The sequence below is a fragment of the Microcaecilia unicolor genome, chromosome 2 (assembly GCF_901765095.1).
Source record: "Microcaecilia unicolor chromosome 2, aMicUni1.1, whole genome shotgun sequence".
Taxonomy (NCBI): Eukaryota; Metazoa; Chordata; class Amphibia; order Gymnophiona; family Siphonopidae; genus Microcaecilia; species Microcaecilia unicolor.
This window is the reverse complement of record NC_044032.1, coordinates 322,524,887-322,541,898: the sequence shown is the minus strand read 5'-3', so window position 1 is coordinate 322,541,898 and position 17,012 is coordinate 322,524,887.

Here is a 17,012-nt window from a genome sequence, read left to right as displayed (position 1 = left end):
CTTCAGCATACACTGTGTGTTCTGCTTCTGCTCTTCAGTCCATGATGTTATTAATTTAGTATTTATAGTGGACAAAAAAACTGCTTTTGTTTTGGGTTTATCCATCTGACACTGATATGTCAGATGGAGATTAAAGTAGGTAGGGTAACCCCTTTAATGTAAGTTGTGATGTGAAAGCTACAGGAAGATAGATCGATCCTCCTGCTGGGTCTGCTTCTGCCATTGTAAAGAGAATCTCTCCTTTCACCAGTCAACCACCTGAAATTCCTCTAGAAACTACAGTACTGACTCCCGTCCGAATAATCATAAATTCAGATGATTGGACATACCTACTTAGAACATATAATCAGAGCATCGTATGTTGAACACTAGTTTTATTTTCAACGTTGTGTGAAAAAATTACAAACTACAGTACTGTATTTGTAGTATATACAATACTGTATTTAAAAAGGGAAATACACTGTAATAAAGTATTTAAAAGTAAAGTACAGTGCAGTATTTCTTGTATATACACTACTATATTTCTGTGTAAAAAATGAAGTACACTGTAATGAAGTACACTATAAAATTTTAATTTTATGAAATGTTTATTGAAAAACCACAAAATACAGTGCTTACAAGAAACTAGGTGGTACAAAAACTAATCCCAAAACCCCCATCCACCCATCTAGGCACTCAAACCCATAGGAAACTGTGTTGTTCCTTCATTCTGATCACTGGAAAAACTTTAAAAAATAACTCTACATGGCACCCCCAATCTGCCCAGTTCTCCAGTTCATAGTAATACCGTATTTAAAAGTAAAGTACAGTTGTACATACACTACTTTATCTCTGTTTTTTAAAAAAGGAAGTCATTCTTAATTGCTTCAATGCCGATTTTCATTTCTCTGCTGCAAGATCAGTCTTTTTAGACAAAAGAGCTGGATCACACTGCTTTCTTCTTGCTTTTCCAGCCAAGTAATTGCTGTATTGAAACATTCAAAGGCTTCTGCATGTGTTGGTCCCACATCAGCATTAACCTGGTGATCTTTATCAGTTTCTGATTCTTCATGTTCCTTGTCCTGTACCGATTTCATGATTTTATCATCTGCTATGATCTGATACCCTGGATCATTTGCATCACTGCATATCCAATTTGCTGACATTCTCAGCATCACAATCAGTGCAACCAGGAACCTGTAGTGTTTTTAAGGACTTCTTCTTCCTCTCCTTATCTTTCTGATTTGTTTAGAATTGTGTTCCACGCATTTTTCAGGGTTTGGTTTTTAACTTGATTCCAAGCATCAGCAACCATGTAGGAACAATCGTTATGTTCAATTCTCATATGAATTGGATCATGTCACAATCGTTTTCTGCGTCAGCCAAAATAAGTTTTTGTGGCAGTTGTTTCCTGTAAAGTTGTTTCAGTGAAACAGTAACTCCTTCATCCATTGACTGCATTACAGATGTCATATTTGGTGGCAAAAAAAGCACCTTGAATCTACCTTCCTCTTGCTGGGCTTTCTGCTGTAAGATATGAGAAGGCGCATTGTCCACCAATAAAATGACGTTTCCATCTTTTCCTGTGCAAAGCTGAAATCTTTTTATCCAGTGCTGGCTTTGAAGTTTTTCATGGTTTTTCTGGACCTTCCTCTTTTTCAAGCACTGAGACTAGTTTACAATAGTGTCTCGTTGTCTTTTTATGTCAGATATTGTTGATGTTCCTACACCATATTCTGCAAAATATTTCCTCAACACTCCCTTTCTTAATTTCTCCATGATGTATGTTTTGTCTTTTATTTATTTATTTGTAACATTTGTATCCCACATTTTCCCACCCATTAGCAGGCTCAATGTAACTTACATAATACCGTAAAGGCAATCGCCAAGTCCGGTAGATGTTAAACAAATACAGTTTAAAATAAGGGTCAGGTAAGGTTAGGGTAAACAAGTACAATAAGGGACAAGGAAATAAGGAATATATAATGTCCAATGCGATGTAAGGTATTGTTATAATGACAAAACGTGCCTTTTTCGCTTTGACACCATTTTTTTAAACTGCTGCATCCCCACTGTCGTCGTGTGATTCTGAAAGGGCAAGGCTTCTCTCTGCCATGTCTCCACTACATCTCCACAATCTGAAATGGCAAGGCTTTTTTCTGCTGCATCCCCACTTCCGTTTAGGTCATTTCCTGCAGCAGACTGTGTGGACTGTGAGGATGATTGCCTGGTAGATTTACAAGGGGGTGGATAATGGGCCACAGGCAAGGGAAATGAGGCAGGATAATGTGGGTGCACATGTTCCCAAGCGGGCCGAACTGGTCCGGATAATTGGACATCCAGCTAATCAGCATTATACTGTATCACCTTCTGGCATTATCAGTGCCATGAGAATAGCCCATCCATACAAAAAAATGTACACCTCTCTTTTTCCACCCCACTTCACTGAAAAGCCTCAAAAGCAGGGCCGCCAAGACGGGGGGACTGGGGGACAAAATTCCCCAGGCCTGGGCCTCCGGGGGGGCCCAGTGCCACTGCCGCAGTCCAGCCCGCCGCCCGCCCTCCATCCATCGCTCCCTGGCATTGAATTTAAGCGCCTCACCTTCGAAAGCGCAGCAAGCAGCAGCAGACCACTCCTTCCTTCCGTGTCCCGCCCTCGCCTGACAACCCACGAGGGTGGGACACGAAAGGAAGGAGTGATCTGCCGCTGCTTGCTGCGCTTTCGAAGGTGAGGCGCTTAAGGTCTGTGCAGAGGGCCCGGGGGTGGAGGGGGGGCCTGGCGACCTCGGATGGGGGGGGGCCTTGTCCCGGGCCTGGCCCAGTCTCTTGGCGGCCCTGCTCAAAAGCACCCAGTATTGAGTTCTAAGTAATTCTCTTGCTACCTTCACCCTCTGTGAGAGAATGAGCTCCTCTCCCACTCTCTCTGTCAAGGGCAGTAAATGATGAGGAAACTGGTTGGTATTGCAAGTACTTCCCCTCCTTTGGCCCCTCCGCTTCTGATACTCAGACTTGTTCAATTTCCATAGTGAAAAAAAGATGCTACCACTCAATCAGCCAGCTTCTCTGATCCCTTATATTTTATCTGGTTGCTGTTATTGTCTGTTTGTATTTTGGTGCAGTTATGAACTGCTTCGGATGACTTTTTAGCCAGTAAGGCAGCATATGAATTTTGTTAAATTTATTTCCCATGCATATGGAATGCATCGGCAGCCAGCAGCTGGGTAAGCAGATAAACTCTCCTCAACAGGGGTTACCACTTAAAAGTAGTGAGGTGACTGAAGGACCAGCTATCCATCCAAAGATCGGAGTTGCTGGCTGACGGGAAATTAGGAGGGGAAAGCAGAGAACGCAAGGGGGGAGAAGGAGAAAAATCATAGAAGGGGCGGAAGGAACATTGGAGGAAGGGTAAGAAATGGAAAAAGAGTGAGGGTAAGTGTGTGCTCCATATATTGTGATCTCTTACAGATACCCATACATTCATACCCCAATTCCCCACCATGTGATGCCAAAGTACTATATTTAAAGGTTGAGGTTTAAAAAGAAACAGGAGGAGATAACTTACAAATCAGTAAAAGATTACAGAGAAAAATAACCAGTACATAAGTATTGCCACACTGGAACAGACCAAAGGTCCATCAAGCCCAGCATCCTGTTTCCAAAAGTGGCCAATCCAGGTCACAAATACCTGGCAAGATCCCAAAAAAGTTCAGTACATTTTATGCTGCTTATCCCAGAAATAAGCAGTGGATTTTCCTCAACTCAATTTAATGATGGTCTATGGACTTTTCCTTTAGGAAACTGTCCAGACCTTTTTTAAACTCTGCTAAGCTAACTGCTTTTACCACATTCTCTGGCAACGATTTTCAGAGTTTAATTACATGTTGAGTGAAGAAACATTTTGCCTGATTTGTAATAAATTTACTGATTTGTAGCTTCATTGCATGCCCCCTAGTCCTAGTATTTTTGGAAAGAGTAAACAAATGATTCATGTCTACCCGTTCCACTCCACTCATTATTTTATAGACCTCTATCGTATCTCCCCTCAGCTGTCTTTTATCCAAGCCCTAGACACCTCAGCCTTTCGTCATAGGAAAGTCGTCCCATCCCCTTTATCATTTTCATCGCCCTTCTCTGTACCTTTTCTAATTCCACTATGTCTTTTTTGAGATGCAATGACCAGAATTGAACATAATATTCGAGGTGTGGTTTCACCATGGACCGACACAAAGACATTATAACGTCCTCACTTTTGTTTTCCATTCCTTTCCTAATAATATCTAACATTCTATTTGCTTTCTTAGCCGCAGCAGCACACTGAGCAGAGGGTTTCAATGTATCATCAACCACAACGTTAAGATCCCTTTCTTGGTCGGTGACTCCTAACATGGAACCTTGCATTACGTAGCTATAGTTCGGGTTCCTCTTTCTCACATGCATCACATGCCCAGTCTCCCATCTTGTAAGGTCCTCTTGTAATTTTTCACAATCCTCTTACAATTTAACAACTTTGAATAACTTTGTATCGTCAGCAAATTTAATTACCTCACTAGGTACTGCCATCTCTAGATCATTTATAAATATGTTCAAAAGCAACGGTCTCCATTGAGAATACTGACCATTTAACCCTACTCTGTTTTCTATCCTTTAACCAGTTTTTAATCCACAATAGGACACTACCTCCTATCCCATGGCTCTCCAGTTTCTTCTATAGTCTCATGAGGTACTTTGTCAAATACCTTTTGAAAATCCAGATACACAATATTAACCGGCTCGCCTTTATCCACATGTTTGTTCACCCCTTCAAAGAAATGTAATAGATTGGTGAGGCAAGATTTCCCTGAACTAAATCCATGTTGGCTTTGTCTCATTAATCCATGCTTTTGAATATGCTCTGTAATTTTGTTCTTTATAATAGCCTCTATCATTTTGCCTGGCACCGACATCAGGCTCACCGGTCTATAATTTCCCGGATCCCCTCTGGAACCTTTTTTAAATATCTGCATTACATTGGCTACCCTCCAATCTTCCAGTGACACACTGTATTTTAAAGGTAAATTACATATTACTAACAATAGTTCCGCCAGTTCATTTTTCAATTCTATCAGTACTCTGAGATAAATACCATCTGGTCCAGGAGATTTGCTACTCTTCAATTTGTCAAATTGCCCCATTACATCCTCTAGGTTTATAGAGATTTCATTCAGTTTCTGTGACTCGTCAACTTTGAATACCATTTCTGGCACCGATATCTCTCCCAAATCTTCCTCGGTGAAGACCGAAGCAAAGAATTCATTTCATCTCTCTGCTATGGTTTTGTCTTCCCTGACTGCCCATTTTACCCCTCAGTCATCTAGCGGTCCAACTGATTCTTTTGCCTGCTTCTTACTTTTAATATACCTAAAAAAAATTTTAACTGTATGTTTTTTGCCTCCAACGCAATCTTTCTTTTTCAAAGTCCCTCTTTGCCTTCATTATCAGTTCTTTGCATTTGACTTGACATTCTTTATGCTGCTTCTTATTATTTTCAGTTGGTTCCTTCCATTTTCTGAAGGATTTTCTTTTAGCTCTAATTGCTTCCTTCACCTCACTTTTTAAACATGCCGGCTGTCATTTGGTCTTCCGTCCTCCTTTTTTAATACACGGAATATATTTGACCTGGGCTTCCAGGATGGTATTTTTAAACAGCATCCACACCTGATGTAAATTTTTGACTTTTGCGGATGCTCCTCTAAGTTTTTTTTTCATCTTTCTTCTCATTTTATCATAGTCTTCTTTTTGAAAGTTAAACGCTAGCTTATTGGATTTCCTGTTTATACTTACTCCAAAGCTAATATCAAATCTGATCATATTATAATCACTGTCATCAGGCGGCCCCATCACCATTACATCCCGCACCAGATCATGCGCTCCACTAAGGACTAGGTCTAGGACTAGGTCTGCTTTTTAATATATTTATAAATGATTTAGAGATGGGAGTAACTAGCGAGGTAATTAAATTTGCTGATGAGACAAAGTTATTCAAAGTTGTTAACTCACGACAGGATTGTGAAAAATTACAGAAGGACCTTACGAGACTGGGAGACTGGGCGGCTAAATGGCAGATGACGTTTAATGTGAGCAAGTGCAAGGTGATGCATGCAGGGGCGTAGCTACGGGTGAGCCTGGATGGGCTCAGGCCCACCCAAACGACGACAACTGGAACAGCGACCCTTACCCCGAAGTCGCAGCGACGAACGGGCGGGCAGCGCTGCGGTAGTAAAAGCAATAAGGAGGTAGGTTCAACTCCGTCCTTCACTTCCCTGCCCTCTGCGTCCCGCCTTCCTGTGACGTCATTTCCTTGTGGGCAGGCGGGACGCTGAGAGGGAAGGGAAGTGAAGGACATTGTCGAACCTGCCTCCTTGTTGCTTTTACTACCGCCACCTGCCCGCCCATTCGTCGCTGCAACTTCGGGAATGGAATGGAAGTGAGCCAGCCTATCTCGTCCACTGTAAGACATTTGAAATCATTGTTTCCACTCCCTCGCGCAGCCGTCGCCGTTCACTTAAATGGAGAAAGTGGAGAGAAGCAGACTGTTAGATTTAGAAGTAAAACAAAACCATACAACTAGAGAAACAGAGGCAGTGTTGTTTTAGAACTAAAATAAGAGCTAGTTCTTAATCTTTCAAGTAGAAAAAAAAGGACTATTATTGTCCAAAATTTTGCAAGTAGAATGATTCTAAATGGGGTTCAGCTGAACCGTGGATGCAATCTGTTATTCTCGTAGAAATATATTTTAGGAAGGACACCTCTGTAGTAGATAGCACAGACACCCCTCCCCCCCCCCCCCCCCCCAATATAGGTCGATCTATCGAGAGCTTTACATTCCGAAAGAAGCTCTGAACACATTGCCAGTCTCGCCTGATTATTAATGTACATTCAACCCCCGTAATTTACAGAAAGAGCAATGAAAACGGCCTTATATTGAAATATCCCTCTGCTTTAACGGTTCTGTTTTTCTGCAAGTATTTCTTTTCCTCCTTGAGAGAGCAAATCAGTGGAAAACATTGCTCTTCCGTGAAAAATCACAAAAAAGCAATCAAGCTTTTAAAATGGAAGCTACTAATGCTTGAAGGATTCACTTTTGCAGTTCAAACAATAAACGAAGCCGATTTTAAAACGAATAGCAACAGGTTGAGGTGGATGGGTGAGCATGTTGCTATATATTTAATTTTGTAGAACAGAATTGTTTGCGTGCATGTGTCATGAAGATCCATGGACAAACCTTTCCCCCTCTTTGCTTTAAAAATACAGATAATAGTGCCTATTATATACACATAATTTTGAATATAGATTATAATATAACACTATTGCTTTTAAAACACTGGACAAGTAAAAAAACATTTTGGTTGTTTCAATTATTTGACTTACACAACTCAAGATCACTTATTTGTACTATTATAAATGGTTTGGCTTTTTCTTGCATGATAACAGTAGCTTAAAACAATAAATCTGACGTTAGTTTAAAAAAAAACAGCAAACCTGTGAGCTGCTGCATCCACATTGTCGTTCTTTACAGATGGCTGGGAGATGCTGTGAAGGGGGAGAGAGGGGGGGGAGATGCTGGATAGAAGAGGGAAGGGGATGGACAGAAACAGGATGGGCAGGGGAGAGAGGAGAATTGCTGGACAACAGGGATGGATGGAAGGGAAAGGGGAGAGAGAAAATTTGCTGGAGATGGATGGAGGAGAGGGCAGGGGAGAATGGAGAGTTGCTGGACAGAGCGGAGGGCAGGGGAAGGAGGAGAATTGCTGGACATGGATGGATGGAGGGGAAAGGGGAGAGAGGAAATTTGCTGGAGATGGATGGATGGAGGAGAGGGCAGGGGAAAGAGGAGAATTGCTGGACATGGATGGATGGAGTGGAAAGGGAAGAGAGGAAATTTGCTGGAGATGGATAGATGGAGGAGAGGGCAGGGGAGAATGGAGAGTTGCTGGACGGAGCGGAGGGCAGGGGAAGGAGGAGAATTGTTGAACATGGATGGATGAATGGAGGGGGCAGGGGACAGAGGACATTTGCTGGATATGGGTGGATGGAGGAGAGGGCAGGGGAGAATGGAGAGTTGCTGGACGAATGGATGGAGGGAGGGGAGAGGTCAGGAAGGAGGTGCACATGGATGGAGGGGAGGGAAGAGAGGAGAAATGCTGGACATGGATGGAGTGGAGGGCAGGGAAGAGAGGAGAAATGTTGGAAAAGGATGGAGGGAAGGAAAGACAAAGGAAGGAAATGCACATGGATGGAGGGGGAGGGGAAGGGAGAGAGGAGAAATGCTGGGCATGGATGGAGGGGAGGGAAGACAGAGGAAGTAGATGCACATGGATGGAGGGGAGTGAGGAGAAATGCTGGATATGGATGGAGGGAAAACTGCTGAGTTTAAGGGCTGGTTTGGAACACGTTGAGGGCAGATACTGAAACTAGAGGAAGGATAGGGACAGGGCTACAGATGGTAGACAGGACGCATAAGGACACAGGAGGATGGTGGACATGGTGAGAGAAAAACTATCAAATGGAAAGAAGACACTGCATAAAACAGAAGACACTGGGACCAAAGCGAATAGATCAGACAACAAAGGTAGAAAAAAGTATTTTATTCAGAATTTATTAATTGGAATATGTCAGCTTTTGGAAATGTGCATCTGTGATATTTTGCATGTAAGTTTTAATTTTTCTGGTATTGCTGCATGCTGAGTCTGACTTCTTGAGTTAACTTTCCAGTTCAGTATTTTGCCTTCATTTTTTTATTTCTAGTTCTTTGTGTCATGTCTGTTGTGTCATGTGTTTTTTCATGTGTGATCAAGGTGCAGTATTCTGCTAGCGTGTAGTATTTGCAGCCCTTTTTGTTTTGCTTTTTTTTTTCATGAGGTAGTGTATTGGTGTTTTAGAGCCTAGTATAATTACAGTTCTGCCTTTTTAAGCATAAGGTTGTAGCTCATCCTGGCCTTGGAATTAGTGCTGTTATGGTTTAGTAAGGATATGAGTGTGTTTTTGCACAAGTTTGTGTATAGCATTTTGCAGTGGAGAGATTGTGGGATAATGTAATTATATTTAAAAATATCAATGTTTCCATTAAGTATGTATGTGGTTATACTGATGCAGGGCAGCTGTTGGGCAGACTACTTAATCCATCGTCAAGTGAATTCTAAGGCATTATTTTGTAGGATCCCAAGAGACACTACTCATACTTATATAGACAGTGCGTGCCCACCCATATTAGCTCTGGGCCCACCCAAAATCTTAGGTCTGGCTACGCCACTGGATGCATGTGGGGAAAAAAGAACCCGAATTGTAGCTACGTCATGCAAGGTTGCACGTTAGGAGTTACGGACCAAGAAAGGGATCTGGGTGTCGTCGTCGATAATACACTGAAACCTTCTGCTCAGTGTGCTGCTGCAGCTCGGAAAGCGAATAGAATGTTGGGTATTATTAGGAAAGTTATGGAAAACAGGTGTGAGGATGTTATAATGCCGTTATATTGCTCCATGGTGCGACCGCACCTTGAGTATTGTGTTCAATTCTGGTCACCGCATCTCAAGAAAGATATAGTGGAATTGGAAAAGGTGCAGCGAAGGGCGACTAAAATGATAGCGAGGATGGGACGGCTTCCCTATGAAGAAAGACTAAGGAGGCTAGGGCTTTTCAGCTTGGAGAAGAGACGGCTGAGGGGAGACATGATAGAGGTATATAAAGTAATGAGTGGAGTGGAACAGGTGGATGTGAAGCGTCTGTTCACGCTTTCCAAAAATACTAGGACTAGGGGGCATGCGATGAAACTACAGTGTAGTAAATTTAAAACAAATCAGAGAAACTTTTTCTTCACCCAATGCGTAATTAAACTCTGGAATTCGTTGCCTGAGAACGTGGTGAAGGTGGTTAGCTTGGCAGAGTTTAAAAAGGGGTTAGACGGTTTCCTAAAGGACAAGTCCATAAACAGCTACTAAATGGACTTGGGAAAAATCCACAATTCCGGGAATAACATGTATAGAATGTTTGTACGTTTGGGAAGCTTGCCAGGTGCCCTTGACCTGGATTGGCCGCTGTCGTGGACAGGATGCTGGGCTCGATGGACCCTTGGTCTTTTCCCAGTGTGGCATTACTTATGTACTTAATTTTTCCTTCTCTTGTCGGCCCCTGTTACCAGCTGCTACATAAACAGTCCTTGATTTCGTCCAGGAATGTTACTTCCCTAGCATGCCCTGATGTTACATTTACCCAGTCAATTTTGGGGTAATTGAAATCACCCATTATTATTGTGTTGCCCAGTTTGTTAGCCTCCCTAATTTCCGATAACATTTCTTTATCCGTCTGTTCATCCTGGCCAGGCGGACGGTAGCACACTCCTATCACTATCCTTTTTCCCTTTACACATGGAATTCCAATCCATAGGGATTCTAAGATGTGTTTTGTTTCCTGCAGAATTTTCAGTGTATTTGATTGAAGGCCTTCCTTAACATACAATGCTACCCCTCCACCAATTCAATCCACTCTATCACTACAATATAATTTGTACCCCATTATGATAGTGTCCCACTGGTTATCCTCCTTCCACCAGGTCTCAGAGATGCCTATTATATCTAATTTTTCATTTAGTGCAATATATTCTAACTCTCCCATCTTATTTCTTAGGCTTCTGGCATTCACATATAGACATTTCAAATTATGTTTGTTGTTCCTATTTACATCATTCTCAGTACTTGACAGTATTAATTTGCAATCTTTTGATTTTGATTTTTATTTAAGGACACCTGATCTACTATGGTCTCCTTTGCAACCTCACTATCGGGATACCCTATCTTCCCTGTTTTGGTGATATCTTTAAAAGATGCCTTATTCCGAACCACGCGCTTTTGACCGACTGTTGGCCTTCCCCCAGTCTCTAATTTAAAAGCTGCTCTGTCTCCTATTTAAATGCCGATGCCAGCAGCCTGGTCCCACCCTGGTTAAGGTGGAGCCCATCCTTTCGGAATAGGCTCCCCCTTCCCCAGAATGTTGCCCAGTTCCTAACAAATCTAAAACCCTCCTCCCTGCACCATCGTCTCATCCACGCATTGAGACTCTGGAGCTATGCTTGTCTCTTGGGCCCTTCACATAGAATGGGTAGCACTTCAGAAAATGCTACCCTAGAGGTTCTGGATTTGAGCTTTCTATCTAAGAGCCTAAATTTGGCTTCCAGAACCTCTCACCCACATTTTCCTATGTCATTGGTACCCACATGTACCAAGACAGCCGGCTCCTCCCCAGCAGTATCTAAAATCCTATCTAGGTGACGCGTGAGGTCTGCCACCTTCGCACCAGGTAGGCAAGTGACCAGGCGATCCTCACGTCCACCAGCCACCCAGCTATCTACATGCCTAATAATCGAATTACCAACTACAACAGCCGTCCTAACCCTTCCCACCTGGGCACTAGCCCCTGGAGACATATGCTTGGTGCATTCCCTGGTGTGCTGGTCCTGGCTACAGGATTACTTCCAGCCTCACCAGGGTGATGCTCTCCTTTTAGAAGGCCTCCCTCCAAGGCAGCACAGGGGCTGCCAGATTGGAGGTGGGACTTCTCTACAACGTCCCTGTAAGCTTCCTTTATGTACCTCTTTGTCTCCCTCAGCTCTTCCAAGTCTGCTACTGTAGCCTCAAGAGAATGGACACGTTCTCTGAGAGCTAGGAGCTCTTTGCATCAAGCATTCACATATGACATCTCACCAACTGGGCGATAATCATACATGTGACACTCAGTACAGACTGGCTAACACCCCTCGCTGCTGGACTACTGACTGCATCTTAGTATTATAGAGTTGTTTAATTAAAACTTCTTAAGGGACTAGGGTAATACATAAGTTTGGTACTGGTCCATATTGCCCCACGTTTCCTGCCTGCTGCTGCCACTTCTTTAAAATGGCTGCTGAGACTTCAAGTGGTGGGTTTGCAAGACTTCATGGAAGTCTCACGAGGCCACCATTTAAAGTCTCAACAGCCATTTTGATGAAGTGGTGGCAGTGAGCAGGAATGAATTGGGGATCTTTCCTGCCCTGAAAAGGCCACTGTACCATCAGGGTACATTGAGGTACATTTGGGGATGGCTCCCTGAGACTCAGGGGGAGGGGGAGGAAAAACTTGCCTGCACTTCCACAGGTGAACGCTTCGATCACTTACAGACAATAGATTAGTTATCCCATCATTGCAGAAGGCTAGATGGGAATCTACCAGAAGCTCAGCTTTCTTTTTTTATAGCCCCTTCTCTTTGGAACTGCCTTCCCAAAAACCTTAGACTGGAGCAGCCTTACATTCAATTTTGTAAATTTTTAAAAACATATTTGTTTCAAAACACGTTCAAAAATAATCTGTGATGAAAGGCAGTATTTAAACAGAAGTAATTATGTAGTGGAAAAAATATTCTAGCGTAATGTATTTGTCGTGAATGGCTGACCTCTTCCTTCAACCTCCAATTGAGCTCCACCACCCCTACTCACCAAACTGGCCATTGTCTTGACCTCATCCTCTCCTCTACCTGCTCACCCTCCAATTTCTGCGCCTCGGCTCTTCCTCTCTCAGACCATCACCTGATCACCTTCACACTTCATCACCCTCCCCCTCAGTCCCGCCCAACACTAACCACTACTTCCAGGAATCTCCAGGCTGTTGACCCTTCCGCATTATCCTCTAGTATCTCTAATCTCCTCCCTTCCATCATGTCCTCCGAGTCTGTCGACAAGGCTGTCTCCGCTTACAACAGCACTCTCTCCTCTGCTCTGGACACCCTCGCACCATCCATCTCCCGTCCCACAAGGCGCACTAATCCCCAGCCCTGGCTGACCCCTTGCATCCGTTACCTTCACTCCTGCGCCAGATCGGCTGAATGCCTCTGGAGGAAATCTCGCACCCATACCGATTTCATTCATTTTAAATTCATGCTATCCTCTTTCCGGGCCTCCCTATTCCTTGCCAAACAGGACTATTATACCCAATTGACTAATTCTTTCAGCTCCAACCCTCGTCACCTCTTCACCACCCTTAACTCCCTCCTCAAAGTGCCCTCCGCTCCCACTCCCCCCCTCCCCACTCACTCTCTCCTCAATCACTGGCTGACTACTTCCACGACAAGGTGCAGAAGATCAACCTCGAATTCACCACCAAGCCTCCTCCTCCTCTTCAACCTTAACCCACTCCCTCAACCAACCAACCCAGGCCTCCTTCTTCTCTTTTCCTGATATCACCGAGGAGGAAACCGCCCACCTTCTTTCCTCCTCGAAATGCACCACCTGTTCTGATCCCATCCCCACCAACTTACTTAACACCATCTCTCCTACTGTCACCCCCCCCATCTGTCATATCCTCAACCTCTCGCTCTCCACTGCAACTGTCCCTGACACCTTCAAGCATGCCGTAGTCTCACCACTCCTCAAAAAACCTTCACTAGACCCTACCTACGCTTGGATTTCAAGCGTGCTGACTTTAGTAAAATGGGGGAATACCTGAGGAAGGAGATGATGGGCTGGGAGGACGTACGAGAAGTGGAAGGACAGTGGTCCAGGCTGAAGGAAGTAATAAATAGGGCCACAGACCTTTATGTAAGGAGAGTAAATAAAAGCAAGAGAAAAAGGAAACCGATATGGTTCTCCAAGAAAGTGGCTGAGAAAATAAAGGCCAAAGAGTTAGCGTTCCAGAAATATAGAAAATCTCAAGAAGAGGAACACGGGGAGGAATACCGGGTGAAACTGAAAGAAGCCAAGAGAGAGATACGTCTGGCAAAGGCGCAAGCGGAAGAACAAACGGCTAGAAATGTAAGGAGGGGAGACAAAAATTTCTTCAGGTATATTAGTGAAAGGAGAATGACTAAAAAGGGAATTGTGAGACTAAAAGATACAGCGAAAAGCTATGTAGATAATGATGAAGAAAAAGCCAATTTGCTAAATAGATACTTAGAACAAAAGTATCTATTTAGCAAATTGGCTTTTTCTTCATCAAAGCAAATTGGCTTTTGTTCTGTTTTCACTGAAGAAAATCCTGGAGAAGGACCGAGAGGGACTGGCAAAAGTACACCTGAGAATGGAGTGGATAGAGCACCGTTCACGGAAGAGAGTGTGTATCAACAACTTGGAAAGCTAAAGGTGGACAAAGCCATGGGACCGGACGGGATCCACCCCAGAATATTGAGGGAGCTCGGGGAGGTTCTGACGGGTCCTCTTAAAGATTTGTTTAATAAATCCTTGGAGACTGGAGAGGTTCCAAGGGATTGGAGAATGGCGGATGTGGTCCCTCTTCACAAAAGTGGTGATAGGGAAGAAGCTGGAAACTACAGGCCGGTAAGCCTCACTTCGGTTATTGGAAAAGTAATGGAAGCCATGCTGAAGGAAAGGATAGTGAATTTCCTGGAAGCCAATAAGTTGCAAGATCCGAGACAACATGGTTTTACCAGAGGGAAATCGTGCCAAACGAATCTCATTGAATTCTTTGATTGGGTAACTGGAGAATTAAATCATCGACGTGGTATAGACGTAATCTACTTAGATTTTAGCAAAGCTTTTGACACGGTTCCCCACAGGAGGCTCTTAAATAAACTCGATGGGCTGAAGATAGGTCCCGAAGTGGTGAACTGGATTAGGAACTGGTTGACGGACAGACGACAGAGGGTGGTGGTAAATGGAGTTCGCTCGGAGGAGGGAAAGGTGAGTAGTGGAGTGCCTCAGGGTCAGTGCTGGGGCCGATTCTGTTCAATATATTTCTGAGTGACATTGCCGTAGGGTTAGAAGGTAAAGCTTGCCTATTTGCAGATGATACTAAGATTTGAAACAGAGTGGACACCCGGGAGGGAGTGGAAAGCATGAAAAAGGATCTGAGGAAGCTAGAAGAATGGTCTAAGGTTTGGCAATTAAAATTCAATGCGAAGAAATGCAAAGTGATGCACTTAGGGAGTAGAAACCCAAGAGAGACTTATGTGTTAGGCGGTGAGAGTCTGATAGGTACTGAGGGGGAGAGGGATCTTGGGGTGATAGCATCCGAGGATCTGAAGGCGACGAAACAGTGTGACAAGGCGGTGGCCGTAGCGAGAAGGTTGCTAGGCTGTATAGAGAGAGGTGTGATCAACAGAAGAAAGGAAGTGTTGATGCCCCTGTACAAGTTGTTGGTCAGGCCCCACCTGGAGTATTGTGTTCAGTTTTGGAGGCTGTACCTTGCGAAGGATGTTAAAAAAATGCAAGCGGTGCAAAGAAAAGCTACGAGAATGGTACGGGATTTGCGTTCCAAGACGTATGAGGAGAGACTTGCTGACCTGAACATGTATTCCCTGGAGGAAAGGAGGAACAGGGGTGATATGATACATACGTTCAAATATTTGAAAGGTATTAATCCGCAAATGAATCTTTTCCGGAGATGGGAATGCGGTAGAACGAGAGGACATGAAATGAGGTTGAAGGGGGGCAGCCTCAGGAAAGATGTCAGGAAGTATTTTTTCACGGAGAGGGTGGTGGATGCTTGGAATGCCCTCCCGCGGGAGGTGGTGTAGATGAAAACGGTAACGGAATTCAAACATGCGTGGGATATGCATAAAGGAATCCTGTGCAGAAGGAATGGATCCTCAGAAGCTTAGCCGAAATTGGGTGGCGGAGCAGGTGGGGGGAAGAGGGGTTGGTGGTTGGGAGGCGAGGATGGTGGAGGGCAGACTTGTACGGTCTGTGCCGGGGCCAGAGGTGGGACTGGTGGTTGGGAGGCGGGAAGTACTGCTGCGCAGACTTGTACGGTCTGTGCCCTGAACAAGGCAGGTACAAATCAAGGTAAGGTTTACACATATGTTTGTCTTGTTGGGCAGACTGGATGGACCGTGCAGGTCTTTTTCTGCCGTCATCTACTATGTTACTATCCAGCTTATAATCGAACGAGAAAAACGCCCAAGTTCCGACCTAAATCGGGAGATGGACGTTTATCTCACAAAAACGAATAAAGCGGTATAATCAAAAGCCGATTTTTGGGCGTTTTCAACTGCACTCCGTCGCGGATGCGGACAAAGTTTATGGGGGCGTGTCAGAGGTGTGGTGAAGGCGGAACTGGGGCGTGGTTATCTGCCGAACAAAGATGGGCGCATTTCACCGATAATGGGAAGAAAGTATGCGTTTTTAGCTAGAATTTAGGACACTTTTCCTGGACCCTGTTTTTTCACGAATAAGGCCCCAAAAAGTGCCCTAAATGACCAGATGACCACTGGAGGGAATCGGGGATGACCTCCCCTGACTCCCCCAGTGGTCACTAACCCCCTCCCACCACAAAAAAATGATGTTTCACAAATTTTCATTTTCACCCTCAAATGTCATACCCAGCTCCCTGGCAGCAGTATGCAGGTCACTGGAGGAGTTGTTAGGGGGTGCAGTGGACTTCAGGCAGGTGGACCCAGGCCCATCCCCCCCTACCTGTTACAATTGTGCTGCTTAATGCTTATTAGTCGTCCAACCCCCCCAAACCCACTGTACCCACATGTAGGTGCCCCCCTTCACCCCTTAGGGCTATAGTAATGGTGTAGACTTGTGGGCAGTGGGTTTTGAGGGGGATTTGGGGGGCTCAACACACAAGGGAAGGGTGCTATGCACCTGGGAGCTCTTTGACCTTTTTTTTTGTTTTTGTAAAAGTGCCCCCTAGGGTGCCCGGTTGGTGTCCTGGCATGTGAGGGGGACCAGTGCACTATGAATCCTGGCCCCTCCCACGAATAAATGTCTTGGATTTATTCGTTTTTGAGCTGGGCGCTTTCATTTTCTATTATCGCTGAAAAACAAAAACGCCCAGCTCACACATTGTTGAATAAAACATGGGCGTCTATTTTTTTCGAAAATACGGTTCGGTCCGCCCCTTCACTGACCCGTTCTCGGAGATAAACGCCCATGGAGATAGGCGTTTTCGTTCAATTATGCCCCTCCATGTATGTTACCTGTCCCTCCAACTACTGCCCCATTTCCCTCCTGCCCTTCCTCTCCAAGATACTTGAACGCACCGTTCACAGCCGTTGGCTTGGTTTTCTCT